Source organism: Rhipicephalus microplus, chromosome X, assembly GCF_043290135.1.
Source record: "Rhipicephalus microplus isolate Deutch F79 chromosome X, USDA_Rmic, whole genome shotgun sequence".
In the NCBI taxonomy this organism is placed as follows: domain Eukaryota; kingdom Metazoa; phylum Arthropoda; class Arachnida; order Ixodida; family Ixodidae; genus Rhipicephalus; species Rhipicephalus microplus.
In genome coordinates, this window is record NC_134710.1 from 391,441,975 (window position 1) to 391,458,643 (window position 16,669).

A 16,669-nucleotide genomic window follows, 5' to 3' on the forward strand; every position below is an offset into this window, starting at 1 on the left:
ATTCTGTTACGGGAACACTAAATTTAGAGTTATCTGTGTATACGCACCCACAAAGTCTAGAAACAGATGTTTGTTTTTCCTTGAAATGTAAGCGTACATTTAATTTCAGAGATGTGTGGTTCTGTTGGGTGACTTCAATGTGTTCTGGCCCAAGAGGATTGTACGTATACTGCTAAATTAAGTGATGAAAGCGTTGATTTCCTTATAGATATAGCCTTAACAAGTATTTTTTTCATGACGTGGCTGTGTTTGCGAAGGGTGGTAGTCACCAACACTTCACACAATTTCAAGGCTCTAGTCACGCACGACTACTAGATCGAGCATATGTTTGTTCTGAGATAGTACCTTTATGTCAGAGCTATGCCAGTTATGGTGTTTCCTTCAGTGATCACTGCTTAGTCTCGTTTGAGATAGGTCGAAAGTGCAAAAGAAAAGGTGGTATGGGAAACATGGAAACTGAATACTAAGATAATTACGCATGAATGGCTTGTTGATAAGACAAAAGAAAGAAATCGAGAATTTCTTCAAAAACGCAGAAAGGAGTTTGATGGCAAGATGGGAATTATTTAGGCAAAAAAAAATTATGAAAATAGAGTATGGTTGCCACATGCAGTATCATGCTCGAAAACAGGAACGCGAGTTCCTGGCGGAGGTAAGTGATTTGGTGAAAATTGAAGCAGAAAACCCGGGCTTATTTACACATCACCTGCCGGTTGTCAAAAACAAAAATGAATGTCTTGAAGAGGATAAATATAAAGGCATAATTATACGCTCAAGAGCCGAGATATACCTCGTGGGTGAGGCCCCGACAAACCCAGCCTTGTCAGATGAAAAAGCATATGCTCGAGCTGAAGACATACCTGAGATAGAATTGAATGGTAAAATATTCAGAGAACATAAAGATTTCATGAAAGCTTTTGAGCTACTATCGAGAATTGCTTATCGTGAGCCAAAGGAGCCGGGTTTTGTAGATGAGTTCTTGACAGAATTGTCAACACTTATTGCTGAGGACACAAATTTATCGGAAATGCCTATTATTATAGGGGAAATTAAAAAGGATATCGATGATCTTGGCATGTGCAAATTGCCTGGTCCAAGGAGATGGCATTGATGCCGCTTTTTACAAGGCGTTCAAGGAGGATATGGCTGCAACATCGCATGATGAGTTTTCAGAGTATTTAGATCGAGGAACTCTATCTCCATATTTTAATCGTGCGCACACTGTGCTGATTACTAAAGGAAAAGATAAACATGTTTTACGCAAAGTGACAAGATATAGGCCAATTACGCTTAAAAACGTGGATTATAAGGTGTTTATGAAACTTCTGGCTATGAGGTGTCAAGGAGTTTTATAAAAGTTGGCCGGGCCACATCAGATTTGCGGAGTCGAGTTAGGAGAATATTCACGAATATTCATGTCGCCAGGAGCATTTTGGAGTATTGTGATGGTGCACTTCTGAAAGTAGCCATGTTACAAATTGATCTAGCCAACGCTTCCGACATGGTTCCACACAATATACTCTTCACGCTAGCTGAGTACGTTGGTCTTAGAGCGATAATATGTAAAGGTATTAGATTGGCATACAAAAGTTCAACCACAAAAGTTGAACCACAAAGGCTCTGAAAGGCCGCTCTTCAAGCTTTCGCTGTGACTGTGTTGCGCCTTCCGCACACGCCTGGCGTTTTTGCCTATCTTCGCCTTACTTCTGTATGTGGTCTCTCTGTCCCAGTCCCTATCTCTAACTCTATCCCTTTCAATCCTCCCTATCTCTTTTAATCTCTCCTTACCCCCATCCCTCGTGAGCCACTGTTGAGGTGCCGCACTATGATGCAGACAGTTACGGGGCTCACTTTTGTCTTCTTTTAAGGATCACTTACACAAGCTGCGCCACACGAAGCCGCCTCACACTGTTTGGCTCTGTCTTGATCATAGCGCATGCTACACAGAACAAAACTCACTGTGTCAAGCCTAATAATGCACATATTAGCGTTCTTTTATTCCAGTCATCACGTGAACGACGTCCAATGTGCATTTCTCCAAGCATGTATACAGCATGGCACCATCAGCATCGTCTGCAGGATGGATGGATGGATGGATGGATGCGGCTGTACCGTTTAGATCGGGCGGCGGCTAACGCCACCTAGCTGTAATACTTAGTAAACTAACCATTACATTTATCTTTTTTTTCCTTTAAAGAATGATGTTGAGGATTCGTACTTCGCAGTGAAGGGTTTAATTTTCACTCGTGCCTTGACTTTAGCCACCATTCAGATAACATCCTTCTAGTTAAGTCTACCAGCTTAAAGTCTATTTTGCCCTCGCTGTTCCTAAACCCCAGTGCTTTGAAAAACTCTGCGCCATCATCCTTAACTTAGGGTGAAGCCCTTTACAGAAAATTATCAAATGTTCGGCAGTTTCTTCTTCCTCTCCACACTGCATACTGCGTTTACCCCTTCGTATTTGGCCCGATATGTCTTGGTTCGCAGTACTCCCGTCCTGGCCTCAAACAGTAAAGAACTACCCCGAGTATTATCATAGATCCTTTCCTTGGCAATTTCCTGCTTAAAAGTTCGATAGATCTCTAGTGCAGACTTCTTAATGATGCCCATTCTCCACATGTCAGTCTCCGTTTCCTTCACTTTCTTCTTAACCGATAGTTCTTTTTGGTTTGGCCACCTGCTGTTTTCTAAGTATTTACCAGTCAACTTCCTGGTTCGCTTCCTCCATTTTGTATCGACATTATTCATGTACAAGTAGCTGAATACCTTCCTAGCCCAACGCTCCTCCCCCATTTCTCTCAATCGCTTCTCAAATTTTATCTTGCTGCTAGCTTCCGTGCCCTCAAATGATGTCCATTTGTTTGTTTTGCTCACCGGTTGTTTTGCTCACCGCGAGATGACGCAAAAAGAGACTATGGTTGCTCTCGCTCCCGCTTGAACACGCTGCCAGCAGCCGCCGAAGCGCGCAGGGGAGTGGGAGAAGAGCGCCGCATCGCGGCGGGTAGCGGAACTTCTCCAATTACATTTTTTCAATGGGGCGCGTGGTGAACGGAACGGCCGGAAAACACCGCCGCGCGGGCTCGATCTAAGTGGCTGTGATGATTCTGAACATTTTAACGTCTCTTATTTTTATTATTACTATTACTTCTTGGCTATCTGTTAAAACTATGGTGAGACCCCATTCTTTCATTTTGATCTGAATTTTAGCACTGCCAGCCTTGTTATGGCCTGCAGTGAGCGCATTACGGTGAGCGTGATGAGATCCCCTCACGTGACATGAATGGATGAACGACAAGCCACACCCCTAAAGCGTTCCGCACCGAAAAAAAATTCAAGTAAAAAATTGAACTCCATTACCGATGCTCCAGGCACACACGCAATCGAGGCCATCGCATCTTCCTGTATGGGGCCTTTGGTGATAGTATTTTCATTGGCAGTACATTACGCAGTCAACTTCTTCGCATTCTGAAATACGGAGAACAGTGACCTGAGACATCAAGAACAACTCACTCGCCTGCTCCACTTTGGATAGAAGTCGCGTATACAGTGTAAATTTTTATGAAAGGGAACAGGGAAAACGTGGCTTGGGCGCTCTGGTGGCTGCTGGCAGCGCATTCAAGTGGGAACGAGAGCAACCACCGTCTCTTGTCGCGTCATCTCGGGGCAATCAAAACAATTTCTTGCTGATATAGAACGAGCAGCAAGACCGCGACCTCCCCCCCCTCTCTTCAGCCGATTAGGCGAGAGCCGGTAATCGCCTTTAAGGGGGAGGGATTGCAATCTTGCCGTTCAATATCAGCAACGAACGGTTGTTTTGCTCACCGCGAGATGACGCAAAAAGAGACTATGGTTGCTCTCGCTCCTGCTTGAACACGCTGCCAGCAGCCGCCGGAGCGCGCAGACCATGCGTCGCCGTATTCCCTTTCATGAATATTGACACTGTACAATGCGTGGACGAACGACGCGGCATATTTAGGTCACATTATTGATGTGTCTCCGCGAAACAGCTCCTTATCTTTCGAGCCGTGAAATTTGCAGGATCACAATAGAGAGTTTTAGTGCCACAATTCCGCTGTTGTACGGAACGGTGTTCCAAGGAACAACATTCCGGGAACAAGCTCTCTTTAGGTGGAACGTAGGAATGTCACCGTTCCGTTCAGAATCCGTGGAACTGTAACAGTAAGGGCCGGTTCACGCTAGCAGCAAGCCTGCCGTAATGTCAGAGTGCTGTAGACCATCGGCCGCCGCCGTATGCGGGAGAGCTGGTCAGAGTGCATGGCAAGCTCCTCCTACAAACATGGCAGTCCTTCCGAATGCAGTTGTCGCCCGCCTCGAATCTATAAAGCGGCCATCGTGCACTCTGTTGCTTGTAAGCTCTGAACTGATGCTTCCGTTAGCTTTAGACTCATGCCCTATAGATTCGACAACACAGTACTCGAATCGATTCGGCACCGATTTTGATAACCATACTCAAATATATGATGTTCTAGGCCTAAGCAAGCCTTCCCAAATCTTGGAGGTCATACGTTACATGTTTGTTTGTTGTTTTGCAATTCTGGATAGCTGGCCCCAGTTGTCCAAACGCCTGCTTTGCGGATGTCATTTTGAACTGCTGTGCGCTTTTTAAATACCGAACAAGCTAAAACACTATATTCAGTGCTGGAACGTAGGCTGAGAACAACACGTACGACATAGCATGAGAACCTCGGAGCAAGGAGCTAGAGCGCTCGAAGTGTCCCGCTGCAGACGCAGACGATGCGGAGAGGCGAAGGCAGACGACGCGGCTCCACCGTACCGCTCCTTGGTCGCTGATCGGCTACGTCACTCTCCGGCAAACGACAAGCGGTGCAAAAACAGGTCTCGGGCCTATTTTTTGAGCTGCGAAACACGGCAGATATGCGCGAAAGAAACAGCCGCGCACGTTTGCTTGAGAACGTCAAACGTCAATTGGCGAGGCATGTTTGGCGCGAGCGTGAACAAGCCTAACTCGTCACACCTGCAACGGAACGACAGGAGAAACTTCTCCCCTATTTTATCAATGCCAACCAGATGCGCCCTATCCAGCCGTTCACCACCCTCTCCTCTAGTCATTTTCCTGTTCTCGCTCATCGCCTATCCTTCGCGTGTGCTTTGCTGTCATGGGGGAGGAAGCCCCCTCATTCAGTGCTAACGAAATCATGCGAAGTAATTTTCTGTTCAGTTGTGTAGAGATCTCCGGGGTGGTGTCTTGCATTCCTTGTGTTCACTACGTTGGCGGTCACGCTGGCTTTGTAAAGATACGATGTTTTGAGATAGCGTGTCGCCGTTCGTGGCGCTATGTGGGCAACCAATGGGGAAGCGTCACTGCAACGCTGCTACATGCGCTGAGCCGTGATGTGGTGGCTTGGTCGCTTAGAGCCACAAACAAGGAACAAGAAAGAACAAATATGACAGACGTACCATATTGTAGTCGGAAACACGTCTATCGCATCTCAGGGAGAAAGCGCTCGGAAGCACGTGCATGTGACGCAAGCAGTGCGACCCCTCACGAAGCGTTGCAGCCCGACCACTCCCTTAACTAAGGTGAACCAACGACTCCCGTTGCTAAGCGCGCGTTTGTACCATGGCATATGCGTCGGCAGGAGTAATGGCGTTCCTTTCGTAAACGTTCCACGGCATTTAAGAGGCGCGCGCACGCACGCAGCACATCATGCAGAACAGAGTGGATGACTGTGACTGACCACGTCACATTAGTGATTACGCTGCATCCCGGGGAGCTATTTCTTCTAATAAACGATTTCGCAGTAGGTCAATAACAATTAAGACCTTGTTGGGACCTTGGTCTGACACCAACAATGCAACTGTGGTCATAAGAGTGGTTATAGCCTTTTTGGAAGCAACTGGACTGTATGCCCGGCTAAAACGTTTTTCTCGGCAGGAACAGATTGTATATACTCACCTCTCTATCTCACCATCGTCAACCATTACTCTTTCTTTTCCCCTTTTTGCTCCCCCGGTGTAGAGTAGCAAGCTAGAGCAGGTTATCGTTCAGGCCGACCTCTCTGCTTTTCTGTAAATAAACCTCTCTCTCTATCTCTCTATTCTTGTGGTGTCCAATTCATAGACATGTCCAATTCAGCCTCCCCTGATTCGCTGCAGCGCCCAGCCAGTTACCAGTCTTTCTTCCGCAACGTCATTATTTGACGCCACGCAGCTTTCACAACTCTCGACACAAATTAGAAAGGCGGAATGCGTTTCGCCACAACAAATGCTGCCTCCAGAGATCCGCCTGTAGACGCACATCTTTGAGGCCATGCATAGACTCCATTCACGCGTCATAGTCCTTGAAGAAGGTTTAACGCGACAGCGCGTCTGACGTACCTGAAAGGTCTGTACGCATTTCTTGCATTAGTCTTCAAACATCTCAACACGTTCATGCGCACCTGCAGACTAGTCAAGATTGTTTTAAGTACTGTTACTCTACAAAAGCGGTGATGGCGTAGTGGTTTGAGCATCCGCCTCGCATGCAAAAGCTCCGTGGTTCCAATCCCGGTGCCGCGCCATTCCCAACCGGATAAAAAAATCCGCGTGGTGATGGAACTGCATTAAGAGGCCCGGGATGTGACCTCACGGGTGGCCACCGCCGGTAACGCACTCCCTCACTAAAGGAGGATTGGCCACTCTGGTGCAGTCCCTGGCCACTACCTCCAACAGGCATACGTCGATCAACTCACGGCCCTCAGTACCCAGCAGCTGTGAAACGACTGACCACGACGGCGGTTTGATCTGCAACGCAGCAGAGGGTACTAAGAATCTCTGGATCCGGACAGGCCGCCATTAGAACCTGTACTTGGCAACGTTAACGCTAGAAGCTTATCCGGTGAGAGAGTCTAGCTGTACTGTTCGAGGAGCTAGATGGCGGTAAATGGGATATAATAGGGCTCAGTGATGTTAGGAGGACAGATGAGTCCTATACGGTGCTACAGAATGTGCACGTCCTTTGCTATTGGGGCAAAAGAGAACTTGGAGCGGGGTTCCTCATTCACAAAAACATAGCTGGCAACATAGAGGAATACTATAGCGTTAATGAAAGTGTGGTAGGTATCGCAATTAAACTCAATAAGAGATACAAGATGAAGGTGGTACAAGCTTACGCGCCTACATCCAGCCATGATGACGCTTCAGTTGAAAGCTTCTATGAAGACGGGGAATCGGCAATGAGTAAGGTAAAAACACAGTATAATATACTGATGGGAGACGTTATTGCAAAGGTAGGGAAGAAGCAGGCTGGAGACCAGGCAGTAGGAGATTATGGCATCGGTACTAGAAATGCCAGAGGAGAGATACTAGTAGAATTCGCAGTACACAATAAAAATTACGGATTTTGAATACCTTCTACCGAAAATGAGGAAACCGTAAATGGACATGGAGGAGCCCAACCGGATAATATAATGGCGAAAATAAGAACGAAATAGAGTTCATAATGAGTGCACACCCAGGCATCGTGCAGGATGTGGACGTGGTTGGCAAGGTACGATGCAGTGACCATAGAATGGTACGGTCCAAAATTCACCTAGACTTGACGAAGAAACGACAGAAACTGATACGTAAGAAGCCAATCAGTGAGCTATCGCTGAAAATGAAAGTACAGGAATTCAGAGTTTGCTTCAGAAGAAGTATTCGGCTCTTAATAAGCAAACCAATCTTAGCGTAGATAAAATGAATGATAATCTGACGAGTATCATTACGGAGTGTACAGTGGAAGCTGGAGGCGCGGTAGTTAGACAGGACACTGGCAAGCTTTCCCAGGAAATGTAGAATATCATTAGGAAGCGCAAAGCATGAAAGTCTCAAGTACAACAGACAAAATAGAACTGGCAGAGCTTTCGAAGTTGATTAATAAGCGTATAGAATTCTATGTATGAAGGTATAACATGGAGAGAATTGAACATGCTCTGCAAAACGGAGGGAGCATCAAATCAGTGAAGAGGAAACTTGGGATAGGCGAAAATCGGATGTATGCACTAAGGGACAAAGAAGGCAAAATAACTACCAATATAGATAGGATAGTTAAAACAGCGGAGGAGTTCTACAGATATCTGTACAGTAGCCGGGTCAACCACGACCTTAATACTATATGAACTAGCAGTAACACAAAGACACCCCACCAGTTATGATAGAAGAAGTCAGAAAAGTTTTGGAGAGCATGCAAAGAGGCAAAGCTGCTGGTGAGGATGACGTAACATCAGATCTGCTGAAAGATCGAAGACAGACTGTGTTAGAAAAACTAGCCACCCTATTTACGAGGTGTCTCCTGAGAGGAAGAGTACCAGAGTCTTGGAAGAATGCTAACATCATCTTAATACATAAGAAAGGAGATGACAAGGACTAGAAGAATTAAAGGCCTATCAGCTTGCTATCCTTAGTATACAAGCTATTTACAAAGGTAATTGCTGAGAGAGTTAGGAAAACATTAGAATTTAATCAACAAAGGAACAAGCAAGATTTCGAACAGGCTACTCAACGATCGACCACATTCATACTATCAATCAGGTAATAAAGAAATGCTCAGAATATAGCCAACTACTATACACAGCCTTCATAGATTACGGGAAGGCGTTTGATTCAGTAGAAATATCAGCAGTCATGCAGACACTGCGGAATCAGGGCGTCGATGGAGCATATATAAACATGCTGGAAGAAATCTACAGGGGATCAACTGCTACCATAGTGGTTCATAATGAAAGCAACAGAATACTAATCAAGAAGGGTGTAAGGCAGGGGGATACAATCTCCCCAATGCTATTTACCGCGTGCTTACAGGAAGTTTTCAAATGCCTAGAATGGGAACCGTTAGGGATAACAGTTAATGGAGAGTACCTTAGTAACCTGCGCTTCGCCGATGACATTTCATTGCTGAGTAACTCAGGAGACTAATTCCAACTCATGATTAAAGAATTAGACAAGGAGAGCAGAAAGGTGGGTCTTAGAATTGATCTGCAGAAAACGAAAGTAATGTACAACAACCTCGGAAGAGAGCAGTGCTTCAAGATAGTTAATAGTGCACTTCAAGTTGTAAAAGACTACGTCCACTTAGGGCAGGTAATAACCGTGGAGCCGATCCACGAGATTGAAGTACCTAGAAGAATAAGAATGGGGTGGAGCACATTTGGCAAGCAGTCTCAAATTATGACAGGTAAATTCCCACTATCCCTCAAGAGGATATAACACTATCTCTCAAGAGGACGGTATATAACAGCCGTATCTTGCCGGTGCTTAGCTACGGAGCAGAAACATGGAGACTTACAAAGAGGGTTCAGCTTAAATTGAGGACGACGAAGCGAGCAATAGAAAGAGAAATGGTAGGTGTAACCTTAAGACACAAGAAGAGAGCAGAGTGGATTAGGGAACAAATGGGGGTTCAGTATATTACAGTTGATATCAAGAAGAGGAAATGGACATGGGCCGGGCATGTAGCGCATAGACAGGATAACCGCTGGGCATTAAGGGTAACTAACTGGATTCCCAGAGAAGGCAAGCGGGTTGGGGGGAGACAGAAGGTTAGGTGGGCAGATGAGATTACGAAGTTTGCAGGCATAAATTGGCAGCAGCAAGTACAAAAGCGAGTTAACTGGCGGAACATGGGAGAGGCCTTCGTCCTGCAGTGGACGTAGCCAGGCTGATGATGATGATGATGATGACTACAATTCGTCTACTTAGTTTCTCTTTACACTGGGAACGTGCTGGCTGGTTTGGTGCGCCGATGTGGTGCAGCGTGCCATGACATCAAGACTCACCGTTTTTTTTTTCGTAACTCAGCCCGCTCCGGCGAATTAGACATGCCCACAAATAGGACACTACGAGAAAAGCTTCCCTGGTTGCAACTTCAAGGGGTGTTGGAACTCCGGGTCCTGCCGGTCTCGTTTTCGGTAGCTGGCCCCGTCGCAGGATCCATCGTCCGACAATTCAGCGAGAAGAAGCGCCCGAACGAACAACAGAGATTTATTTACATGTGGAGAAGTGGTCAACTGACCCAAAGAGAGAAGAGTGAGTGTGATACAAAACGTCTTCGGCATTTTATAGCGCCACGTTGTTGACACTGGGCGCCTTGTCCGCATCGTCAGCCAATACGGTGTCCCCGGCACCTCGGCCACGAGGGAGGGGGAAACACCTCTCACAACACATGGAGTGGCACAACCTAACACGGAGTCCATATATGGTCACGGCGCCCTAAAATGTTACCAAACATGGTCACGAACGCACAGCAGAGTCCGGAGTTCTCCCGGTGAGAGGAGGAGCCTGAATGGGGAGGTGGGGGTGGACGACCCCGTCGGTCAAGAACCGGTTCTCCCCCAAACTCTACTTGCTTGGTTCCCTAGGGCCGGTCGTAACAGTCTCTCGCGCGGGGGGGGTGAAGATCTCGATGGGCTGAGGTTTGCAGCCACTGTCCGGAGAGATCAGCGCCGGCAGTCGGTTTGGTGACGACCATCTTTGATGAAGTAGAGGGCAACACCTGCTTCATTGTGGGCTCAACAGACATCACATACGCACATGAAAACACAACTACTCAGCCGGTGAGCGCCGGACAATTCCGCCAAACTCCACCAGGCAATTTTCCTCTTTAATTGATATTAAAGGAAATACACAATTCATTCAAAATGTTACTCACACTTTAAGGTGACACAAAACAACAACACTGGAAGCACACCGAACCCGAAACCCTGGATAGCCGTGTCTTCAACGTTTTCAAACAAGTACACCTAAAAGAGTAAAAAAAACAATCACTAGCTCTTGTCTAGGTCAGGAAAAAAAATGCCAGAGTTCTCGAGACATCCTCTCGCGTCAGGGGCACCGACTTAAGCCATCAGCGTTGCCATGGAGTACACCCTTTTTGTAGCGTATTTCAAACGTATATTGTTGCAAAACGAGGCTCCAACGCAGCAGGCGCCGTTCTTAGAGGACATGGTCTGTAGCCAGGTGAGAGGACAGTGGTCCACCTCCACAATGAACTTGCTTCCGGCAATATAACAAGCCAGTTTCTGGACTGCCCAAACCAAGCACGCACATTCCTTTTCGCTAGCGCTGTAAACCTGCTCGCGAAGGGTGAGTTTCCGGCTAACATATAGGACGGGATGCTCTTGATCCCCCTCATCCCTTTGACTAAGAACTGCCCCCATGCCTCTATCACTAGCGTCGCATTGGACTATGAAAGGCCTCGAGTAGTCCGGTGAACTAAGCAAAGGTTGGCTCGACAAGGCCGCTTTCAAAACGCGGAAAGCCTTTTCTTTCTCCTCATCCCAGTCGACCATTTGGGGCTCGGTCTTGCGCAACGCGTCAGTAAGAGTGCTGGCAATGTCGGAATATCTAGGGATGTACTTACGATAGTAACCAGCTATTCCAAGAAAAGCCCGAATATCGGTTTTCGTTCGGGGCTGGGGAAAATCTCGGATAGCTGCCACTTTCATTTCAGAGGGACGGCGATGCCCTCGACCGATAACATGCCCGAGATAGAGTACCTCTGCTTGTGCTAGCTGACACTTGGGCGCCTTTACCGTTAAACCTGCTTCGCGTAGGCGTGTCAGTACTGCTCTCAAATGCGTCAAGTGTTCTGGCCAGGACGAGGAAAACACGGCGACGTCGTCCAAGTAAGGCAATGCGAAGTCCTCTTGACCACGCAAAACCTTATCCATTAAGTTGGAAAAACAGTAAGGCGCGTTCTTTAGGCCGAAACTCAACACTTTAGGGCGGAATGTCCCCAGTGGTGAAATAAATGCAGCATACCGGCTCGCCCTCTCGGTGAGCGGCACCTGCCAGTAACCTCTCACTAGGTCTAGCGTTGAGATAAATTGCGCGCTGCTTACCCTCTCAACGCGTTCCTCAATGTGGGGAATTGGGTATGTCTGATCCTTGGTGATGAGGTTTAACTTACGATAGTCTACGCAAGGACGCGGATCTTTGCCGGGTACCTCCACAAGAATTAACGGGGAAGTGTAATCACTTTCACACGGCTCAATCACACCCAATTCCAGCATCCTGTTAACCTCTGCTTTTATTAGCTCAAGCCGGCGAGGTGACACCTGATACGTCTTAGATCTTACCGGTTCCGACGAGGTAAGCTCTATGTCATGAGTGAGGACGGATGTCCGGCCTGGCTCGCTTACAAATCTGTCCTGAAACTCGGTCAAAAGACCACGCCATTCCTGCTTCTGCTTCGTTGTTAGTTGTGACTTTGATACTAAATCCTCAACTCTTTTCTCGATCGGGACTTCGTCCGATTCGGGAGCTAATTCAGGGATTTCTGCCGGAACCTCTTCCGGAACATTTAAAGTCATGTTCACGATGGCTTCCCTCTCTTTGTAGGGTTTGAGTAAGTTGCTATGATACACCTGGTGTACCTTACGACTTCCTGGTAATTTTACCACATAGTTGGTGTCAGACAATTTTCGAGTAATCTCGGCCGGGCCGACCCGTTGCACTTCAAGCTTATTCTTTTGGGAGGGCCTCAACAACATGACCCTGTCTCCTACAGCAAAGTGTCGCGCTTTAGCTGTCCGATCGTAGTAAAGCTTAGCCTTCTGCTGTGCTTTGGTCATCGCACTCTCGGTCAGTTCTTGGGCTTTTATTAGACGATCCAATAAGGTGAGGACATATTCCACTACTACAGGATCATCACCCTGACCTTCCCACGACTCTCTCAGCATACGAAGAGGAGACCGCAGTCTGCGGCCGTAAACAAGTTCCGCTGGCGTAAACCCTGTTGTCTCATGTGGTGCAGTTCTTAGTGCAAACATCGTTGCAGGTAAGCACATTTCCCAGTCAGTTTTCCGTTCAAAACATAAGGCTCTTAACACTCGCTTCATCACGGAGTGAAGCTTTTCTATCGAGTTCGACTGCGGATGGTAGACTGAACTATGCAATAATTTCACGCCACACCGCTCTAGAAAGGTTGTCGTTAAGGCACTCGTGAAAATGGTGCCCTGGTCTGATTGTATCTCGGAAGGAAAGCCTACCCGGGCAAACACGGACAGAAGTGCGTTCACTACTTCCACGGAACTTAGCCCTTTTAGCGGGACCGCCTCTGGAAATTTAGTAGCTGGGCAGATTAAGGTCAGGATGTGACGGTAGCCTGAAGTTGTCTTGGGAAAAGGACCTACTGTGTCAATTACCAACCGACGAAAGGGCTCAGTGATTACGGGTACCAGCTTCATTGGAAATTTCGCCTTATCTCCCGGCTTACCCACTCGCTGACACACATCGCAAGATTTTACAAACCTCTCTACATCTTTAAAGCATCCAGGCCAGTAGTATTCCTGTAAAAGACGATTTTTCGTCTTCTTTACGCCTAAGTGGCCTGACCATGATTCTCCATGCACCAAACTAAGCAAATCCTGACGATACGCCTGAGGTACGACTACCTGGTCAAACTCTACTCCTCGCCTATCTAGATATTTTCGATAGAGTATGCCGCTCCTCTCTTGGAATCTCACATTTCGTTTGGCGATTCCCTCTTTCGAACTGTCCTGGAATTGCTTAAGCGTCGGGTCCCCCTTTTGTTCGGTTATTAATGAAGCGGGACTCACCTGCAGCAGCCGACTGAAATTATCCGAAGTTGGCATGACACACAACTCTTTTGTATTTCCTAGTACCTGGAATGTGTCACCCTCTGTGCTATCCTCTGTACTACCAGGAATCGGCTTGGGAGCAACGGCATTTTCTATTTGCTCGGTCAACGAGGCGTAATTGACCCCTTCCAATTCGGGAGGAGGTTCAACGTCGCCTTTAGGAATGGTTGCCTCCACGACTACGGCTTCTGCAGCCTGTTCTCGCACAAGTCGATTTGTTACCGTGGTGTCCAACTCGCAACCAGGCCCGTTGTCGATTTGAGGCTTGTTTGCCTCAGTGAATGTTGCTCTCGCAGCCAGCGCACGTGCCTTCGATCTAGTCAGTGCCTGCACTATGCCTTCTCCCAACGTTAGACCTTTCTCCTTCAGCATTTGATCTGACTTATTTGAAAATAAGTAAGGATACTGAGGGGGTAGATATGGCGATACCGCGGCTTCCGTTTCCAACGTACCAAATGCGCCTTTAAGGACAACTTAAGCTACGGGGAGGCACTGACTGTTTGCTTCTACGGCTTGTCTAATCCAGGCACAGTCTCCTGAATACTGTCCGGACTGAACAAAAGACGGATGAACTACGTCCATAGTGGCTGCGGAGTCTCTAAGAACCCGACACTGCTTGCCGTTCACGGTAAGGTCGTACATATAGGGCTCTAACAACTTCATGTTCTCGTCGGCTTCATTTATAGATAAAAAGGCCACCTTTTCTTTCGGGCAATGTTTCGCGAAGTGCCCTGTTTCGTGGCAATTGAAACAAGTCGCCGGTTTTTTTGCCTCAAATTTTCTTTTGCTTGCCTCTGCCGACGCCCCATGGTTAGATGCCTTGTTTTCCTCACCCTTTTGTGCGAGACTTGTCGGTTGTTTTCTAAACGGCGCCTTATTCGGTAGTAGGAATTTTTCCTTTTTAGGCTCGCTGTTTGCCCCGAGGGCGCGGCGCGTAACGAATTCTTCAGCGAGCTCTGCGGCTTTCGTTACGGTGTTCACGTCCGGTCTATCCTGAACCCAGAACCTCACCTTTTCTGGTAACCTTTGATAGAATTGTTCCAGACCGATACACTCGAGCACCTTGTCATGATTCCCATACGCCTTTGCCTCTTTGAGCCACTCCCCCATGTTGGCCATTAACTTGTAAGCAAACTCCGGGTATGAATCATTGTTCTCTTTTACGGCGTTGCGAAATTTTTGTCTGAAACCTTCCGCTGACAACCTGTATTTCTTGAGAAGGCTCGACTTTACCTCACTGTACTCGTCAGCCTCCTCTTTCGTGAGGCGCGCGATTACTTCTGAGGCCTCCCCTGGAAGTAGGGACAACAAGCGTTGAGGCCACGTATCCTGGCTGAAACCTTGCCTTTCACAAGTTCTCTCAAAGTTGACGAGAAACAGCCCAATGTCCTCCCCTAGCTTGTACGATCTCATTAGGTCCGTCATTTTGAACCTGACCCGCTCTGCGGTACCGGATGCCTCGCTGCCTCCTGTTCTACTATTATGGCTAATCTCTAGCTCGAGGCGCTTCATTTCAAGCTCGTGCTTTCGCATCTTATCTGCCTCGGCTTCTGCCGCTTTCCTTTCGGCCTCGGCCGCCTTTCTTTCGGCCTCGGCCGCTTGCCTCTCCTGAATCTCCTCGACACATTCTGACAGCTCGTCATCCTCCGCCCCCAATGCGAGAATCGCCTCTATCAGCTCTGGCTTTCTTTGAGAGTCCGACACCTCCAGATTCAACTCCCTTGCAAGTAGCAACAACATGGACTTTCGCAGGGATTTCAGATTCATGGCTGCTTCCAGTACCGCTGTCTCTGTTCCACAAAGATTCCTGTCCTGCAACTAATTAACCTTGACGGCAACGACAGCTCTAGGTTCCTGCCTTGCCTCAAGTTTTCCGTTAACTTAGTCTAATATAAAGCTTCAAACAGCTCTTATACGGAATCCTGCCCTGCCACTGTTAACCTTGACGCCACTGACAGAAGGAGCTTAACCAAGCTATCACACAATTTCTGCCTGACGCAAGTTACCTGTTAACCCAATGACCAAGACAGCCCCTCTCTACCAGCTTTTACTTAACACATAGAGTAAATGCCTGGTAAAATTTAACAGAGAAAGCCGGCACTCACCCAGTTCGCAGTCATGTCTCCGGCGTCGTGCCTCTCAGAAGTGCCGTTCGGTTCCCTTTGGAAGTCGATGAGCTCGTGTAATCCTTCTCCTGTCGTCCCGTTGTTGAACTTCGGGCTCACTCCGTCCAGTGGTCGCTTTCGGGGTTATCGGCATCTCGCCGCTGCCATCCAGTTGTTGGAACTCCGGGTCCTTCCGGTCTCGTTTTCGGTAGCTGGCCCCGTCGCAGGATCCATCGTCCGACAATTCAGCGAGAAGAAGCGCCCGAACGAACAACAGAGATTTATTTACATGTGGAGAAGTGGTCAACTGACCCAAAGAGAGAAGAGTGAGTGTGATACAAAACGTCTTCGGCATTTTATAGCGCCACGTTGTTGACACTGGGCGCCTTGTCCGCATCGTCAGCCAATACGGTGTCCCCGGCACCTCGGCCACGAGGGAGGGGGAAACACCTCTCACAACACATGGAGTGGCACAACCTAACACGGAGTCCATATATGGTCACGGCGCCCTAAAATGTTACCAAACATGGTCACGAACGCACAGCAGAGTCCGGAGTTCTCCCGGTGAGAGGAGGAGCCTGAATGGGGAGGTGGGGGTGGACGACCCCGTCGGTCAAGAACCGGTTCTCCCCCAAACTCTACTTGCTTGGTTCCCTAGGGCCGGTCGTAACAGGGGCCAGCCAGAGGTGCAGGCAAGTGCTTGACGCGAGACCGACCACGTGCGAAAGGGGCAGTTGATTTTGTACACCAGAGCCCAACACTCCAGGGTTGTCGTCTATCGCAGAAAGGAAATTATCATCATGATGAGACAGCACGCGCTCTCGTCATCCTTATCTATTTTAATCTCAAAACACGCGCATTCATTTTTCCAATGTGGTATGCAATGACTATAGTCGGCGAGAGATCCTGTAAAGAAAGAGCAAAAGGAAGAGATATAGGTGAGGGGAAAGAAAGAAATTCATT